Source organism: Rhamphochromis longiceps, linkage group LG12 (genome assembly GCF_057381845.1).
Source record: "Rhamphochromis longiceps isolate RC_006_pf linkage group LG12, R_longiceps_female_GT1.1, whole genome shotgun sequence".
NCBI classification, from domain to species: Eukaryota; Metazoa; Chordata; class Actinopteri; order Cichliformes; family Cichlidae; genus Rhamphochromis; species Rhamphochromis longiceps.
The window spans coordinates 34,274,215-34,292,687 of record NC_140568.1 but is presented as its reverse complement, the minus strand read 5'-3'; the positions used below and the strand labels follow the sequence as shown (position 1 = coordinate 34,292,687).

The window sequence follows — 18,473 nt, the reverse complement described above, 5'->3', positions numbered from 1 at the left end:
CAAGTGATTGAGACTCATATCAGCTGGGTCCTACTGGCAGGGGGTGGGAGGACTATACCCCTAGAAAAAAGATCCGAAAAGGAGGACAAATAGATTTTCATGTGTAAATTTTTTTCTGAGATTATGTTTTGTTTCCTATTTTTTTCTTGCGAGACAAAACCGAAACAAATATCAGAGCTGCATAAGTGTAACTCTGTCCAAACAGCAGAAGACAGAAAGAGAGAGGAAGCTGATCTCTTCACTTCCAGCATGAAGTGAAAGTATCATAGGCTTCATCATCAGGACATAACGGTATCACAGCAAAGTCACAACATTTGATGTTTTTTTTTTTCCCCTTTCTTTTTAAAAATGTATATAGTTAAGCAAATTTTTTAGGGCACTCTTTTAAATGTGTAAAAAGGCTAATAACAAAAGAAAGCTAATAATATACATTAGAAAGATGAAGGGTCCATTTTATGCCACTTAACAGTGAAGGTCAAATGCAACATTTCTTGTTACACGCCTGATGATGGACAGATGTACGGATGGAAAGATCTAGAGCTTGTAACATGTATCCTAAGTCTTATGTTACCATCATTATCAAATCCCTTAATGCTTACACGTGGCGGGTCACTTGTCTAAACTGTATTTATTACATAGACAAACGCAGCCAAACAATAATGCAATCAAGAACAACCCAATTCTCCAATATTTTTGATGTTTGTTATTTTAACTTGACTTCAATATCTCTCAAAACTATCGATTTACACCATGCATGTGTGTGGACTGTGGCAGAAGGCCGGAAAACATGTGAGAATACATTCAGACACAGAGAGAACGATCTACACAAATAAAGGTCCCTGCTGGGAGGTGACAAAACCAACCACCACACTGCCTGTCTCTCAAAACTATGTCTGTATCATTACTGAACCACAAAGGGGAGGCAGTTTGACATTTTCAAGTTAAAAATTCATAGGAACAAGTCAAAGACAGGTAAATATATCAGTTTTTTGCATGTTAATCTACAGGTTTTGAGATTTTAGGTAACGGGTTAAGGATTAAATTGAAATTAAAATGAAAAATGTAGGATTTTTTTAAATGCTGAAAACACAAGCTTTACTTGCTGCAACAGTTTGCCTACTTTTCCTTTTTGTTAATTAAAAGGTTTAACTAGTTTTCTGTCTGGACTTTGACCAATGCTCAAATTCCTGCACTGTCAGGTTAAAACACCAACAATAGTCTCATTGAAAAGGTGAATGTCTCCAATATAAAGGGATTTGAATAACAGCTCAAAATATGGCAGTCTCCTCCAAAGGGAAATCCCCAGGGAAGATTATACAGAGCATTTCATTTTACAATCCATCTATATGCACACCAAGCTCAAGCTGAATGACCTATTAAGGTGTGACACAGCACCTTTAAATGCAACAGGACAGTCCTGTTCCCCATTACCTGCTCCTGAATCAAGAAGCACACTGTGCCATTCTTCAAAGCTTTAAAGTCTTCAAAGAGAGAGGACGAACAATGGAAACTGGAGTGCAAAAAGAAAGAACATGACTAAGGGAGAGGAAAGACAAATGGAAGACGAAGGACTAAAATCTTGTCTTTTAAAGGATAGTCTTCTGAAACAGCTGTGACATTTCAAAAGGCCAGACTTCCTGAGAGGCACTGACTTTTCTTCTATTAGAGTAGGACACTCCATGATTACACATATCAATAACATCTGAACACAGGCCCTGTCCTTTGTATAAGACAAGTTCCACAACCAAAAGATCATATCAGTTGTTTGTCCCCAGCATTTGAAATGACCCATGAAAGTATTTTTAAAAAATATGTAGGATTGGTTCCACTTTAAAAGAGGGACAACGTCACCAGGCCTGACTAGTACTGAACAAGTTTTCAGTTGCAACAAATGACAACGACGACGACAACAACAACAAAAAGGAAAAAGATGATGGTTTAAAACATTCACAATGTAGAAACATGTTAAACTCTATTTTCTAGGATAACAGGGTGACATGGACATAAGGACCAATGATTTATGGGGTTGCTTTCCAGTGGAGAACAATATTATGTAATATAAGCCATGTAATGTGAATCTTTCTCTTACTGTGTGTGAGTGTAAAAAAGAAACCAAAAGATAACAATGCTCTGTCTCCAGTCTTTCTGCAGCCCTCTTTAAAGGATCTGCTGGTCAGTCAATTGACATAACCTGATTACAAGCAACAAACAGGATGTCTCTTTGCAGGCATTTAACTGAAATTTTAGCAATAACTGATACAAACATGCAAACATGTGTGTGAGTTCAAGTTTCAAGCAGCCAACCAAACATATCGTATTTCCCGGACTACAAAGCGCACCTGAATATTAGCCGCACAAGCTAAAATCAGGGGAAAATCCTGTTTTGTACATACATTAGCCGCACCTGACCAAAAGCCGCAGGTGTTTCAATGTTGACTTATCATATGTAAAAGAATATACACAAAGGGAATTGTCAGGAAAGAGATGGCTGTTTGGAGACACACCCCTTTTATTAATATTTTGAAAAACAAGTTATGGGTACATATTTGCATAACTTTTTAGGTATATGTACAAGTAGCGGTAATTACAAGTAGGACACATGTACTGTGCTTCATAAATGAGTAACAAATGTAGTACATAACAATAACCTGCAGCACACCAGAAAAATAGATTCAGACTACCTTTTAGGCTCAGGTGCAGTGACACAGCTTTAACAAGAAGAAAAGTCAGTCATTCACCACCATCTTTCTCTTCTTCCTGCGCACTAAAACCACCAAAGTCCTCTTCTCCAGTGTCGGATATGAACAGGTTCAGGGTGGCTTCGTCATCCACTCTCAGCTTCTTTCCTTCGTTGTCACTTTCAAAACCAAAGAAATCCTCGTTGTCAGTGTCGGAGTCGAACACCCTCAGAAGGGCCGTGGCGGTGTCTTCCTCTCCATCATGCAACAGTCCAGCCCTTTGAAATCCATTGGTGATCGTGGATGTTTTCACACTTTTCCACGCTGTCAGAATCCACCGGTGGAATTGAGTATAACTTGCTTTTCGCAAGTTTATCGCCGCTCGTCATCCACGACTCCCGCTGAACACATAGCGCTACTTTGAAGTTTGTTTTTCGCGCTACTTGTACGGCACTATGTTGCCTGGCGGATGGACATGTGACCAACATACCACTCTTGAACCCCGATACTGTGTGTCTGATCACATGCCCTTCCGCCAGGCAACGTAGTGCCGTACAACAGCGGAACAAACAAAACAAATCGTCTTACGATATGACAAAAATCATGGACAATCCATAGAAAAGCCGCACCTGACTAAAAGCCGCAGGGTTCAAAGCTGGTGCAAAAAGTAGCGGCTTATAGCCCGACAATTACGGTAATACAGACAGAAAAATAAACTTGCTTGAAAGTTTTTCATTGAACAGTGCAAACTGTTTTTTAGTGGATTTCTTCCTGTTTTTATTTTTTAGAATTTGTTTCAGGGCGGCGGGGTGGGGGTAATCGTTAGTTTTTAGAGTAAGACAATATTTTTTTACAACCTCATACACATTTATGGTGGGAATTTTATTGAAAGTAAATGAACTAAACTGTAATGTATCCTAAGAGCTGTTTAATTAGGATGCAGAGATAACATAAAGCCTTGTTCATATCTTTAACCCAATAATTCAAATGCAGCAACTATAACAGTTTTAGTTTCTTACTAAAAGCTTCTTTTTTTTAAGTCAAATTCAAGCACCTTGTTATTTACCTTTAAAGAAATTTCAAATTCATTTTTAAAGAAACAGACTTCAAACCAGCTGTTAAATCTGTCCACCAATCATCTGGTCATTTTAACTTGACTAATTATATAGTGTTATTTAATGCTGTTTAAGGAGACATTGTAGAGACATTGGATGGAGTTGTGGTGCGGGGGTTAGCATTGTGGCCTCACAGCAAAAAGGTTCCTGGGTGGGGACTTTCAGTGCCAAGTGTGCAAATTCTTCATGCCTCTGTGGGTTTCCCCCAGGTACTTTCACTTCCTCCCAAAGTCTAAAGACACACATGTTAGGTTAACCGGTGATTTAAAATTATCCAGGGATGATATTGATAAAGTGTATTGCATGAAGCAACTGTATGATGTACGATATAGTTAAATATGACTTGTAGTTAAGACACTTCGAGTGCTCAATAAGACTTTCTAGTCTGGCAATAAAGATAACCATGTTCTCTCTGAATTACACATATGATAAAGGGTTTTTTTGAGTGATAAATGAAGAATGATTTACCGAACATGATGAATGAGTTTAACTTCACTTTTTCAGAGAGCTCTACTTCAACCTCGAAAGAGGATACAAGTACCATTGCAGCCTCACTAAAATGCCATAAATTGTGCAGCATGAGGTCAAAAGTATTTTTGGAAAAAGTGGCTTTTCACCAGATATTCTAAGACAGAGAAAGAAACAAAAAATGCCATTTATAGACTGTTTGTTTGGTAAAATGTAAAATAGAAAACAAACAGGCCGCCCTGGGAGAGAGGCTGTTTATCTCCAACATATGTCTGTCTTTCTCTTTCTCCCTCTGACTCCATCTATGTGTCATTGAGTAATCACACTTTAACCTGTCCAGTTAACCTGATTTGGCCTTCATGTGCCAATTGGCATGGCATAAAGGAACCGAGCACCTCTTCCTGTTGCACATCATGCTGCATCAGTGACTCAGCATGTCCTGAGTCAATTAACCTTCCCTTTGAACAGGTGTGCAAATCATTTCTACGGGAAATCTCTCCTGTTTGCTCACAGTGAGTTCACAACACACCCAACAATGTCATACTGTAGGCAACATTAGGGAGTGCTCACACTTGGCAACTGATATCATGTCTGAGCACCTCTGACCCCCAAAATCCACACAAAATCATTGCGTACCATGGCCTGGCCTCTTGAGGTGGTGGGCTTGGTTCAGTTGGATTCATGATCAGTAAACATGTTACTGAACTACAGTGCTTTTTCAACAACAGCTCTCTCTGGTAACAAAAAAAGAAAGAAAAAAAATCACTGGGTTAATTAACAGATAGATAAGAGGACACCGTGTTATTGTTTCCAAAATCGCACACAAAACACATTAAATCATGAATACTCTACATGGCAGAGAAAAGAGATGCTGAGCCAAACTGAAGCACTCAGATCTTTAAATACAATGTGTGCAGGCCAGTGGGCGAGAGGGAAAGGGGAACAATCGTTCTCAGCAAAGGTACAAGGCAATTATGCCCAATCTGATAATACCCTTAAATACCATCCACACATAAAGCGATTTGCTCATTGCTAGTGGTGCAACGGATCAAAACTCTCACGGTTCGGATCGGATCACGGTTTTAAGTCACGGATCGGATCAATATTCAGATCAGCAAAAAAAAGAAAAAGACAAAGATTTTAACATTTACGTATTAACTTATTTAAGTATTTTTCGCCTATTAAAAACATTCAACTTATATTAGCAACACGTCTGCAAGATACTCTCCCCTCAGTAATTCATAGAGATCAAAACTGTTTTATATTGGGGCGTCAAGGTCTACATAATGTAAGAAGAGTCTTTAACATAGACGGACTAAACAATTCTTCAGAGAGGGCCTTTCTCTCACTGGATGCTGAAAAAGCATTCGATAGGGTCGAGTGACCTTATCTTTTTGATGTTCTGACTAGATTTGGTTATCGAGATGTGTTTCGAAGATGGATACAATTATTTATTTTTATATATATATATATATATATATATATATATATATATATATATATATATATATATATAAGGGGTGCAACGATATTCGTATCGATATTGAACCGTTCGATACAGTGCTTTCGGTTCGGTACGCATATGTATCGAACAATACAACATTTGTAATTTATTTTATCAACTTTCCTTCTGACGATGCTGTCTGTGTTGAGCGCTCAGTGGATCTGCGCTCGACAGTGCAGCCTAGGCGGAGTAGTCGAACGCAGATTCACTGAGCGCTCAACACAGACAGCATAGTCAGAAGGAAGAGCGCAGGGCAAGCTAGCAAGACAGAAGTTAAGCTCTCCTTGCAACATTCAGATCTGGCGTTTGGAATTATTTTGGTTTTCATGTGACGTATGACCCTGAAGGTAAGCGAGTCATGGACTAAAGTAAAACAGTATGTTGGATGTGCCATGCAATGCTCAATTACATGGGTGGGAACTAGTGTGTTAGCGCAGTTAGCTCGTTAACGTGTTGGCCGTCTAGCCCCATGCACGGGGCGATCGGCGGTAGCTCGTTAACGGAGATTTGCCGTGTTGTGGCGTTAAGGTCATTTCAACGAGATCAACCTGAAAGCACTAGTGGGAACACAACGAATATGACTGCACATTTACGCCGACATCATCCTAGTGCAAAGACAAAAACAACAAGCATGCTACTAACTTTAGCTGAGTCATTTAGACAGCTGTTAGCACATGATTCTCCTTATGCTGCTGAGAATATAGCCCAGAAGAAGCGGATAGTATAGCATTTATTTTGGAAAGAGACATTTCTCTGTAATAAACTCTCTTTTCCAAAGATGAGTGATTCCTCAATCAGATACAGGGCTTGCAATATCGCTAGCCCGACGTCCAGGGGCTAGCGATTTTTTTCAGTCGGGCTACCAAAATCTATCTCTTCCCTGCCCGTCCGGCTATTGTAGGAAGGAAAAATATATGTCAATGCTTTTGCATTCTTTCAGAAATGTAGCTGGGTAATTATGTCATTGGCATTGGTGAGCCACTGTCAATATGTGACATATTGAAATCGCGTTTGAATTTGCGCTTGTTTTTTTGCTTTCACTTTGCAATCGTGCGAACTGTGTATAGAGAGCGACAGCACTGATCTGTGAGTGATGATAATTTGTGCACCAATTCCTCTGACATCGTCTTATTAATCGTTAGCTTACTATGCAAACATGAAATCTCCCGCAGCTTAAACATGTGAGAGGTTGATCGCGCAGAGAATCGCTGAGCTTATGTGAGTGTGTGTGTAAAAGCAACACGATATATATTTTAGTTCTGCTGAGCCAAATAAGACAGGTCAGGGTGAAGAAGTGACCGCCAAAGAAAAGCTTACCACAAAACGGAGAAGTTATGACAAATCAGACTATAAGGCAAAAAGAAAGTGCAGCTTTATGGTTTCATGGACAAAAGAATTTCTGTGGCTGCAATATGACGAGCTAAATAACCAGGGCTGCACATAAGTGGTCCGCAGGTGCGCATTCGCTGTCAAAATAAAAAACACGCTTAAGCCTTCTCATTTCACCCAAAATCCCGTGGTACAGTCTAGTCTAAGGGTCTGGTCACAATTCAGGAGTCATTTTAAGTACATCTCTGCGTCAGTACACATGCCCATCACGCAGAACCATCTGTTTACTCCTGGCCTCATTGATGGTACCTATGTACAGTGGAAGCGTCATGGTATTAATACATTTAAGGATCTCTATAAAGATGGCACTTTCTTAACTTTTTTAGACCTGTGTTCAGAAACAAATCTTCCGGCTACCAATCTATTCCGTTATTTTCAGGCACGGCATTGCACTTCTGCTCTCTTCCCCTCCTACCCTCTTCTCCCAAATGTCCAACCGTGGGAGGAATTCTTATCCCTTAAACCCAATAAGAAGTCAATTATATCTTTAATATATAAACAACTTATGGATTTAAATGTCCATTCCGTTGCTAAAATTAGGGGGGCTTGGGAGCAGGAGTTAGGAATAATTTTTTCGGATCAGCAATGGGAGAAAGCAGTATCCAATGTCCGTTATAGTACGTCCTGTGCCAGGTTACAACTCATCCAGTTCAAGGTGTTGTACAGGGTTTACTATTCAAAGTCTCGTCTGTCTGAGATTTACCCACAAGTGATGGATCAGTGTGAGAGATGTCATGCCACCCCATGTGACCTAGGCCATATGTTCTTTCTGTGCCCAAGACTCCATGGCTTCTGGAGTCAGTATTCAGTTATTCTTTCCAAAGCTCTTGGGACCCAAATCTGCACGGACCCTTTTCTAGCTGTTTTTGGGCTTCCAGTCAACACTGGTCTAACCGACCCTACACACTTCAAAATATTAGCCTTTACATCACTTTTGGCTAGACGTTGCATCTTACTCCTTTGGAAATCTTCAAAGCCACCTTCAGTTTCTTTTTGGTTTAGAGATGTGATGTCATCTCTTAAATTGCAAAAGATAGGCCTTGTGGCGAAGGGCAAATACAGAGAATTTTATTCTATCTGGGGCCCCTTCGTGGACTATTGCAAGTCATTAAACGCTCTACCAGCTGATTAATATCATGTCTCTTCCCCCCCCCCCCCCTTTCCCCCCCCCCCCCCTTTTGGGGTTTGTGTTTGTTTTGGGTTTCTTATTAGGTTTTGTTTTGTTTGTTTACTTAAGCGTGTGTGTAGGTGTGCCTGTGTGTGTGTGTTATTGTGTCTGTTCATGTAAGAAAAACTAAAAAATATGTGAGGGGAACAGATTGTGTTGTCATTGTAAACTACTGTACACTTGTCTCTCAATAAAAATATTAAAAAAAAAAAAAAAAAAAAAACACGCACAAGGGTTAGGGTTAAATTTAAAAACTGTACTTTTGAGTTGGTTGTCTGTCCCTATGTGTTAGCCCTGCGACAGACTGGCGACCTGTCCAGGGCGACCTTTCGCCCTATGACAGCTGGGATAGGCTCCAGCGCCCCCCGCGACCCTGAAAAGGATAAGCGGAAGCGAATGGATGGATGGATATATATTTATAATTTTAATAAATGACAAATTAAAAAGGCATGAACATTTTTTTTGTATCGAAAAAATATCGAACCGTGACACCAAAGTATCGAACCGAACCGTGAATTTTGTGTATCGTTGCACCCCTAATATATATATATATATATATATATATATATATATATATATATATCCTGCGCAGTATCTTAGCTGTTCCCAGGACTGCGCTCTTCTGGACAGAGATCTCCGATGTTGTTCCCGGGATCTGCTGGAGCCACTCGCCTAGCTTGGGAGTCACCGCACCTAGTGCTCCGATTACCACGGGGACCACCGTTACCTTCACCCTCCACATCCTCTCGAGCTCTTCTCTGAGCCCTTGGTATTTCTCCAGCTTCTCGTGTTCCTTCTTCCTGATATTGCTGTCATTCGGAACCGCTACATCGATCACTACGGCCGTCTTCTTCTGTTTGTCTACCACCACTATGTCCGGTTGGTTAGCCACCACCATTTTGTCCGTCTGTATCTGGAAGTCCCATAGGATCTTAGCTCGGTCATTCTCCACCACCCTTGGGGGCATCTCCCATTTTGACCTCGGGACTTCCAGGTTATACTTGGCACAGATGTTCCTGTACACTATGCCGGCCACTTGGTTATGGCGTTCCATGTATGCCTTGCCTGCTAGCATCTTGCACCCTGCTGTTATGTGCTGGATTGTCTCTGGGGCATCTTTACACAGCCTGCACCTGGGGTCTTGCCTGGTGTGATAGACCCCAGCCTCTATGGATCTTGTGCTCAGAGCTTGTTCTTGTGCTGCTATGATTAGTGCCTCTGTGCTGTCTTTCAGTCCAGCTTTGTCCAGCCACTGGTAGGATTTCTGGATATCAGCCACCTCGTCTATCTGCCGGTGGTACATACCGTGCAGGGGCCTGTCCTTCCATGATGGTTCCTCGTCTCCCTCCTCTTTCTTGGGTTTCTGCTGCCTGAGGTATTCACTGAGCACTCGGTCAGTTGGGGCCATCTTCCCAATGTATTCTTGGATGTTCGTTGTCTCATCCTGGACTGTGGTGCTGACACTCACCAGTCCCCGGCCCCCTTCCTTCCTCTTAGCGTACAGCCTCAGGGTGCTGGACTTGGGGTGAAACCCTCCATGCATGGTAAGGAGCTTTCTTGTCTTTATGTCAGTGGCTTCTATCTCCTCCTTTGGCCAGCCTATTACCCCAGCAGGGTACCTGATCACGGGCAGGGCGTACGTGTTGATGGCCCGGATCTTGTTCTTACCATTCAGCTGACTCCTCAGGACTTGCCTGACCCTCTGCAGGTACTTGGTGGTTGCAGCTTTTCTAGCGGCCTCTTCATGGTTCCCATTCGCCTGTGGGATCCCCAAGTACTTGTAACTGTCCTCTATGTCTGCAATGTTGCCTTCTGGTAGTTCAATCCCCTCAGTTCTGACTACCTTCCCTCTCTTTGTTACCATCCGACTACACTTCTCCAGTCCGAACGACATTCCAATGTCATTGCTGTATAGCCTGGTAGTGTGGATCAGTGAATCGATGTCTCGTTCACTCTTGGCATACAGCTTGATGTCATCCATGTACAGGAGGTGGCTGACAACTGCTCCGTTCCGTAGTCGGTATCCGTAGCCAGTCTTGTTAATGATCTCACTGAGGGGGTTCAGGCCTATGCAGAACAGCAGTGGGGACAGAGCATCTCCTTGGTAGATCCCGCACTTGATGGTGACTTGTGCTATGGGCTTGGAGTTGGCCTCTAGTGTTGTACGCCACATCCCCATTGAGTTCCTGATGAAGGCTCTTAGGGTCCCATTGATCTTGTACAATTCTAGGCATTCCAGTATCCAGCTGTGGGGCATTGAGTCATAGGCCTTCTTGTAATCAATCCAGGCAGTGCATAGGTTTGTCAGTCTGGTCTTGCAGTCTCGGCTGACTGTTCTGTCTACCAGTAGCTGGTGTTTTGCGCCTCTGGTATTCTCTGTTTTGCGCCTCTGGTATTCTTGTTTTTATTCTTGTTCTGGTATTCTATTAATTATATATACATATATACACACACACATACACACACACACATATATATATATATACATATACATATATATATATATATATATATACATATATATACACGTATATATATATATACATATATATACATATATATACATATATATACACATATACATATATATATACATATATATACACATATACATATATATATATACATATATATATATATATATATATACATATATACATACATACATATATATATATATATACATACATATATACATACATACATATATATATACACATATATATATATATATATATATATATACATATATATATATATGTGTATATATATATATATATATATATATACACATATATATATATATACACATATATATATATATATATATATATATATATATATATATATATATATATATATATATATACACACACACACACACACACACACACATATATACACACACATATATATATATATATATATGTATAGTTTAAACCCCTTGTTTTGCACAAGGGAATACGGCCTCCAGTCTGCAGCTAAACACCCCAGTAGCTTTTGTAGTAGCTTTAGCCCGGTCGGATTGGGGAGCAAAGGGCTGCTTAAATGCTGCAAACTCCTCTGCTCCTCCACTTGGATCGCTAGCACTAGCCATAACTATTGCTTGACAGACAGACCACGCGCACCATACACATACTTTTTTTCCTTCTTTTTCGAATCTTCGGATCACGTGCATGCCGAACCATGGAGTGGGATCAGTTCGGATTACGGATCAACCGTGATCCGTTGCACCACTACTCATTGCATATCACTTTTTAGCTGATGGTTTTTTGATCACAGATACCCAGTCTTGAGTTGGACAGATATCCCTGTCTAGTGAAAGGGTACAATTCACAGACCTGTGGAAATTTAAGTATATCTTTATTCCTTACAGAAAATTGTGACCACCTCTATAAAAGCAGAACTTTTTGCAATTTGCTGTTCTGGCACATTTAGGTATGTGTTAATAGAATGCCACAATCTTCCCAGGAGAACACACCTCGTTAAATTCACCCCATACAGACTGTGGAATGCTCAGAGAAACTGGAAAAACCCCAAAAGCTACATCTTTCCTTTGCAGAGACGAGTCCAAAATGAAGAATTCTGGCTATAATGTACAATGCCACAGTAAGTGAAAAACAAACAGCAGATCAGCACAAATATCTCACATCAACTGTCAAGCACAGTAGAGGATGGATGATGATTTGGGCATGTTATACAGCCACAGTGTGAAATTGGGTCATGCAGCAGGACAGTGACCTCAAGCACAGCACAAATCTACCACAGAGTCACGGACTAAAGAAAAGAATCAAAGTCCAGATGTCAACCTGATTAAAAGAAGAGTAAGCGAAAATTCCTCCACAAGAATGCGGTCTGATTAAGAGTCTGATTAAGTAATACAGAAAATGACTACTTCAGTAACTGCTGCTAAAGGTGACTCTACAAGCTATTACATCATGCTTTGTACTCCATTTCCACAGGGCTGTATGTCACCTGTGATTGGTGCAAGTAGCTGAATTTCACTAGCATTCCTCAGTTCCTGGTCACTATATCACTGCTAGTCTATTCCTGTATGGATGCATTTTCAGAGTCAGACTGCCATGTTTCCATCCTATTCTGATTTAGTGTTGGTCATTTAGATTTTAGCCAACTGCAAATTTAATTCAGAATATAATTAACAGTTTACATGGTTCATTTTGTACATTTCTTCCTACAAAGTTTAAGAATTCAATGCACATTCATAAAACACTTGACACTTTTTTCCAGATCTGCACCAAGTTGTAGGTCCTTTTGTCATTTTCATAAAAACAAATGTCACATTGAAGAATAAATAGGATTCAACTACACAAAACATTTCCATCCTCTTGCCAAAAGGGGTTCGTTACAGGTGGGGAACTCTGTTTTATTTGGCAGCGGTCTGGACACTAACCCCAAAAGGAATTTGTGTTTCCAACTGGAATTGAACCAATGAACTTTCACATGCTAAGTAAATGAGTAAACTGCTACAGTATGGAGTCCCCATCTAAATGTCTCTGTAAATACTTCTTCAAAATGCCAGATGGCCCCAGGGTTATTAAAGGAAAAGAGAAAGACTTCCCATATGGACTTGCAGGATTCTCAAAACTAGAAAACGGCAGACTACACTTGTTGGTTGCCAGCTAATGCATTATTGTTAACACTGGCATTATTAGCAAGCCAGTCACAATTGCAGCCCATCTCATTTAAATTTTGCATCACAGAAGAAATATCCTCATGCCAATCAATATGTCGCGCATATTGTTACCAAACAGAACAATCACAATTGTTCTGCATTGCTACATGTGCAATGACATTACTGGATAGGTGAACATCAGCCTGCTCCGGATGAGCACAAAACTCAGACATATCTGAGGTTGCATCTCTAATTATTATGTTCTCTGTTGTAAGACGTTTTTTGAAAAAAGTTACTCGAGGCCTGTTGGGAACATTACAGACAATGGTGGAGGAAAAACTAGGGTTTGGAGACAACACAGCAAGCTGAATGACAAAAAGACAGACCGAGAGAATGGAGGAGCACAACTGGACATATTAAAAAAAACACCAACAAAAAAAAATGAGGAGAAGGAAATGTTCTTTCAGAGTAGTATTTCTGAAATCAGATCACTGTTGATTTAATTTAGACCGGAGATAGTTTTTTTCAGAGTCTCTCAAAATGCAACTAATAACAGTGCAGTCTGCATATTTAAAAAAAAAAAAAAATTGAAAATAATTTAATTACATTTTGTGAACATTAATGTGCAAAAAAAAGGTACACATGACTAAAACTTACACTCTTCCCAATCATTTCTGTTCAATTGATAGCTGTTGCTGCTTTATACTGTGACTGCTACAGGCAAATCCTATCAGTGATGTAGATAATTAGCCTAAGCGTTTCTGTTTAACTCTATTAAACAGGGCAAGACTGCCAAGGCTGACTCACATGGCTGGGATGTGATACTGGTGCCCTAATGGGAAACATGCTGCTGCCACACAGTCCTTAATTACAAAGTCCTCTGACAGCCCTTTGCTTGACCTGGCTAATTCTCTACAACAGGCACACACATGCATACCGAATGAAGGCTACACTCTGGTAAAATACTTGACTGACATACAAAATCAATGTAATTAGACTACATGATAGAGGCTCTGTGGTAAGACAATCTGTATTATTAATGACGGAAAAATCTATCAAGCTCTCTCTGTACCTTTCAGTCCTCAATCATGTGTTCGTTCTCTCCCTTCTTTCAAGTCTAATTTATGTTTCAAAGGAAACCATTAGTACAGAGCCACAAAGAGACTGACACTGTCACAGAGGTTGCAGATAAGCAGAGCCGTGCGCAGCCTCGGGATTGGGATACACAGCAGGTGCTGCAGACGACACACAGGCCCGAGTAGCTGACAGAGTTAGAGAATGTGACCTGATAACTACACCGCAATGTCCCACATAAATAAAGACACTAACTCTGGCATGACATTCCTATTGTACGTGCCAGTGTAATGCTGCATACTCTTAAGCAAAAGGTCTCTAAACAAGGAGATATTTACCAACTTTAAGCTTTATTGCAAATTAAGACGGACAAAATTCTCAAATTATTGCTAATTAAACATCAAGCATAAAAGGTCTTCTCTCTTTCTAAAGCATCCTTTTTTCCATGCAGTATTCAGACTTCTTTCACATCCTTTGTGAGGAGGAAAAGACTAAAAGACCTATCACTTATGATCTGTTTAAATAGCTTAACAAATCAACCAACACTTATAAGTGAGAGATCCAAGGAATAGTATCCATATTAAGCACAATGAACTAACTCAGATGACTAGGCATTGCACTTTAACAACCTGGTTCAACCCCTGGTTTTAAAAGCAGATCCAGCAAAAGAACAAAAGTCCTTTACATCCAATATCTACAATGAAACACTATAAATCCAAAAAAGAAAAGAAGACTCAGATTAAAGTGTATTATACAGTACTTTTCAACAGTTTTGAGCCACTCCTTATTTCATTATACTTTGCTTTTAAGATGCCAGGCTTTCTTGTATTTTATAATTGCTCTTGAGCAATAGTTCTCCAGGCTTTCTGAAACTTTTTCAGGTTTTCTTTGGGCAATGGATGCATTTTCACTCATTTTCAATCCAGTCCTTGTACCTGACCTTTATCAGAAGGTTTCAGTGTTTGTTAAGCAACACAAATAAACACTACCTCAAGGGATGAATTGGTGATGCGCCTATACATAATAGGCAACATTTTGGAAAGCACCAATTTTAAACTGTATATTTAGGCACATTGTTTTTAGTAAAATGTAAACATCACATAACTGGTTCATATTTCTTTAGCTGTATCTATGAAAAATGCCAAAGACGACATAGTTTGACAGGAACAATATATATATTTTTGCATCAACAAGGTGATTTACGAAATCTCAGTATAGTGTGCAGGGTGTCCTTACAAATAAATCTGAGGAAAGTGGAAAAGTGCAGGACAAAAGAAGTGGCTGGCCTAAACAACTAGCTATGAACAATACCTGAAAGTGTTTGTCAAGAAGTCATTGTTATGAAACAGCAAGAAAAGGCTGAGGTATGCCAAATTACAAAACAACTCATGGAACGGCAAACCCAAGTTTGACTTTTTTTTTGTATAAGCCGTCCTCAGTATGTATGGAGAAGGTCAGGAGAGAATTTCAGCGTGTCTACAGCCATCTGTATAGAACAGTGGAGGCTCTGTCATCATTTAGAGCTGCATTTCAGCCAGTGGTGTTGGGAATCTTGTCAAAATTGTCAAAATTATTAATGCAGAAAGGTACAGTCAGATTTTAATTATGCAGTACTATATCTGCAAAGCATCTAACTGGCAACAGTTTAATTTTTCAGCATCACAATGACCCCAAACACACAACCAATGCAGTAGAAGCACAGCTTGGTACAAAAACACACAGTGGAACACTATCAGTCATGGACTGGGCTCCCCAGAGACAGCAACTCAATATTAAAGAAGCAAGGTGGTATCATCTTGACATATAATGAAATATGATTTAAGAAGCCTGGAGAACTAATCCTAAAATGTAAACAAAGCTTGTTTAAGAGAGTTCAGACTATGTTAAATAATAAAGGTGGTTATACCAAATATAATCATTCAAGCTCATCAGAAATATATCAGAAAATGTTTTTGCTTTATATACTGTATTTGTATATAAATTTGTAAATCCTCCAACAATTTCTAATTTTCCTAGCACAATATAAAGAACAGAGTGATGACTCAAGACTTTTGCACAGTACTGTAGTACTGTATCTGTGGTGGATAATATACTTTTTAAGATATTATATTTTCAAATGAGACACCACCATTTATGTCAATATACATCAATAACATCTAACACAGAATAGCCCCTCCTCCACTATACATATACAATTTAAAGCTTGCTCTCAAATTTAACATGCAGTATAGAGACAGACATAGCATAATATTTTGTAGTGGAAAGGAAACTATCCTATGAAAAATATGATGCTTATTACCTATAACGACACAGAACATGTAAAGGTTCTACGTTTTGCAAGGTAAAATTACTGTTTTTGGCAATGGACTGCAGCGGCTTTGAAGAGAGTGTAATGGCTACAGTCTGATGAAAGGGGTCTGCTGGCACTTGAAGCACTGAAAATTAATATAAAGGACTCTTAAACGGCTTTTAATTTGTTTTAGGTGACTGTAATGTGTTTTGCTGTTGATCAAACCTAAAACATTGTGCCAGCTGGCAGTCCTGTTTGGTGGTGTGCCACAATCCAGCGTAATTAATACACCAAGCATTTAAGTATCTCATACAACCTCACTTCAAAGAAACGAAAATACCCCATACTGAGTAAAAACATTTTTCCCCAGCAAAACTGCTATTATATTAAACATTATAATGAAATATGCAATATGATTTTCCAACGTTTCCTGAAAACTGCAGCAGCTCCTGACTGAGAAAGTGACTGCTTTGAAATACAGGCTACGAAAAAATTCATACATTTTATATTTTAAATTGTTTGAATAAAAGTGGTTGTGATAGCTCGCATGCAGAAAATATTGAGATATATAACACATATCACCACTCAGTCTAAAAGTACAGGGACATAAAGCACTGTGCAAAAGTCTTGAACCATCTATTTCTTTACATTTTGCTTGGAAAATAGGAAATAGGTACAGCAATTTATTGAAACATATAGAAATACAGTATGTAAAAAGCAAAAACAATTCTTAGTTTCTACAGTTCTGACACGCATGAAAGTCAATATTTGGTTTAATTTTTTTTAAGTAGTCTTCAGTGAATAGTTCTCCAGGCTTTGTCAAGGACATTCAAAGCTCTTCTTAGGATGTTGATCCCATACTGCTTCAATAACGTTGAGGTCAAGCCAATCCATGACTGATAGAAAAACATATTATGGAACACTATAATGGCACTGCATCATCTGATGGTATCTTTCCTGTGCCCTTAAATCCATCAATTTTAACAAGATCCCAAACACCTCTGGATGAAACAACCACAAACCATGACAGAGCATCAATTGTGCATCTAAATTATCTCAAGTACAGTAATGTCAAATAAAATAAGGGACACATGCAACCCAAACTAAGGCATAAAATAATAATCCCCATACTCTGACTTGTTGGAAGGCTTCTGACATTATTTGGAGGCAAAAAGAGTTCTGACGGTGTTTTTTATCTCCTGGGTGACATGGATTTGGTGTCTATTCATTTATGTGTTTTTGTGCATGTGTGTCTTCACGTTTAAGTGTGCAAGTGAATGAGCATGTTTGCGTATCTATAAGCCATTAAAAATATGTGGTGGCTCCAATGAAGAAAAGCCAGGATATCAGCATTCTGAAGTTTGCATCCTGTGCTATGATGCTAAATTTTATGCTGCTGAAAACAGACGTTACAACGTAAATAATTAATGTTAGTAAAAACTCAGTGTCTAACCTAAGAGCTTGGCTGGTCCATGTACATTTTTATTGGTCTGTTGGGGGGGGGGGGGGGGGGGGGGGGGACTGGTGTGTGTATGTGTGTAAACACAATTTTATTAACAAACAAAATGTTTCACTTTGAATCTGAAAAATAATGTTGTTGTTTTTTAATGCAATGTGGTCTAGTACACTCCATGCCCCCCTTTTACACACACTTTCTTGCAGGTGTCACAGCTCACTGTGATAGAAAGTGGGATGGCTGCTTGCAAGATGGCACATGTGTTTGGCTGTGCCTCTGGCTTTATCCATGTGTTTGTTTACGTTATGTGTTGTGCAAGTGTTTTTGCTACAGATCTGTCTGGTGTCATCTCCCTTCGGATATATGATCGCCATGCGTTATTGGCGATCAAATCTGCTATGGATAATTTCCAGAGTCAACGAAACGAGGTTGTTTTCCACTTGAGCACGGCGCAGCACCCAGTTTACCTCCATTCTTGCCAGTCAGCTAGTTGTTGCTTCAGAGGTCTCATTGGAGGAAGCGGGAGTCGGTTTTTTTGTGCTGCTTCGTCAGCTTCGGAGAGAAGTGGATCTTCTTGAGCTTCATTACTGGGCTGCTGCCGGTAAGATACGCCTGAGACTTGTGGGAGCTGGATTAATCCCCTCAAGTCCTTATGTTTACTACCTAGGCTGTCATCTCAAAGCGAGGAAAGCCACAGC

General features: G+C 39.6%; 1 protein-coding gene across 8 annotated transcripts in view; it reads right to left on the bottom strand.

Moving 5' to 3' along the window:
- gpat2 (glycerol-3-phosphate acyltransferase 2, mitochondrial) overlaps nt 1–18,473 on the bottom strand; it is a 185,775-nt gene that overhangs the window by 133,422 nt on the left and 33,880 nt on the right. For 2 of the 8 annotated variants that reach the window (XM_085425967.1, XM_085425968.1), the window contains exon 3: nt 4,898–4,995. The exons of the other annotated variants lie outside the window; for them this stretch is intronic. The gene's annotated coding sequence lies outside the window, so the exon portion shown is untranslated. The remainder of the gene's footprint in view (nt 1–4,897; nt 4,996–18,473) is intronic. 8 annotated transcript variants of the gene reach the window in all.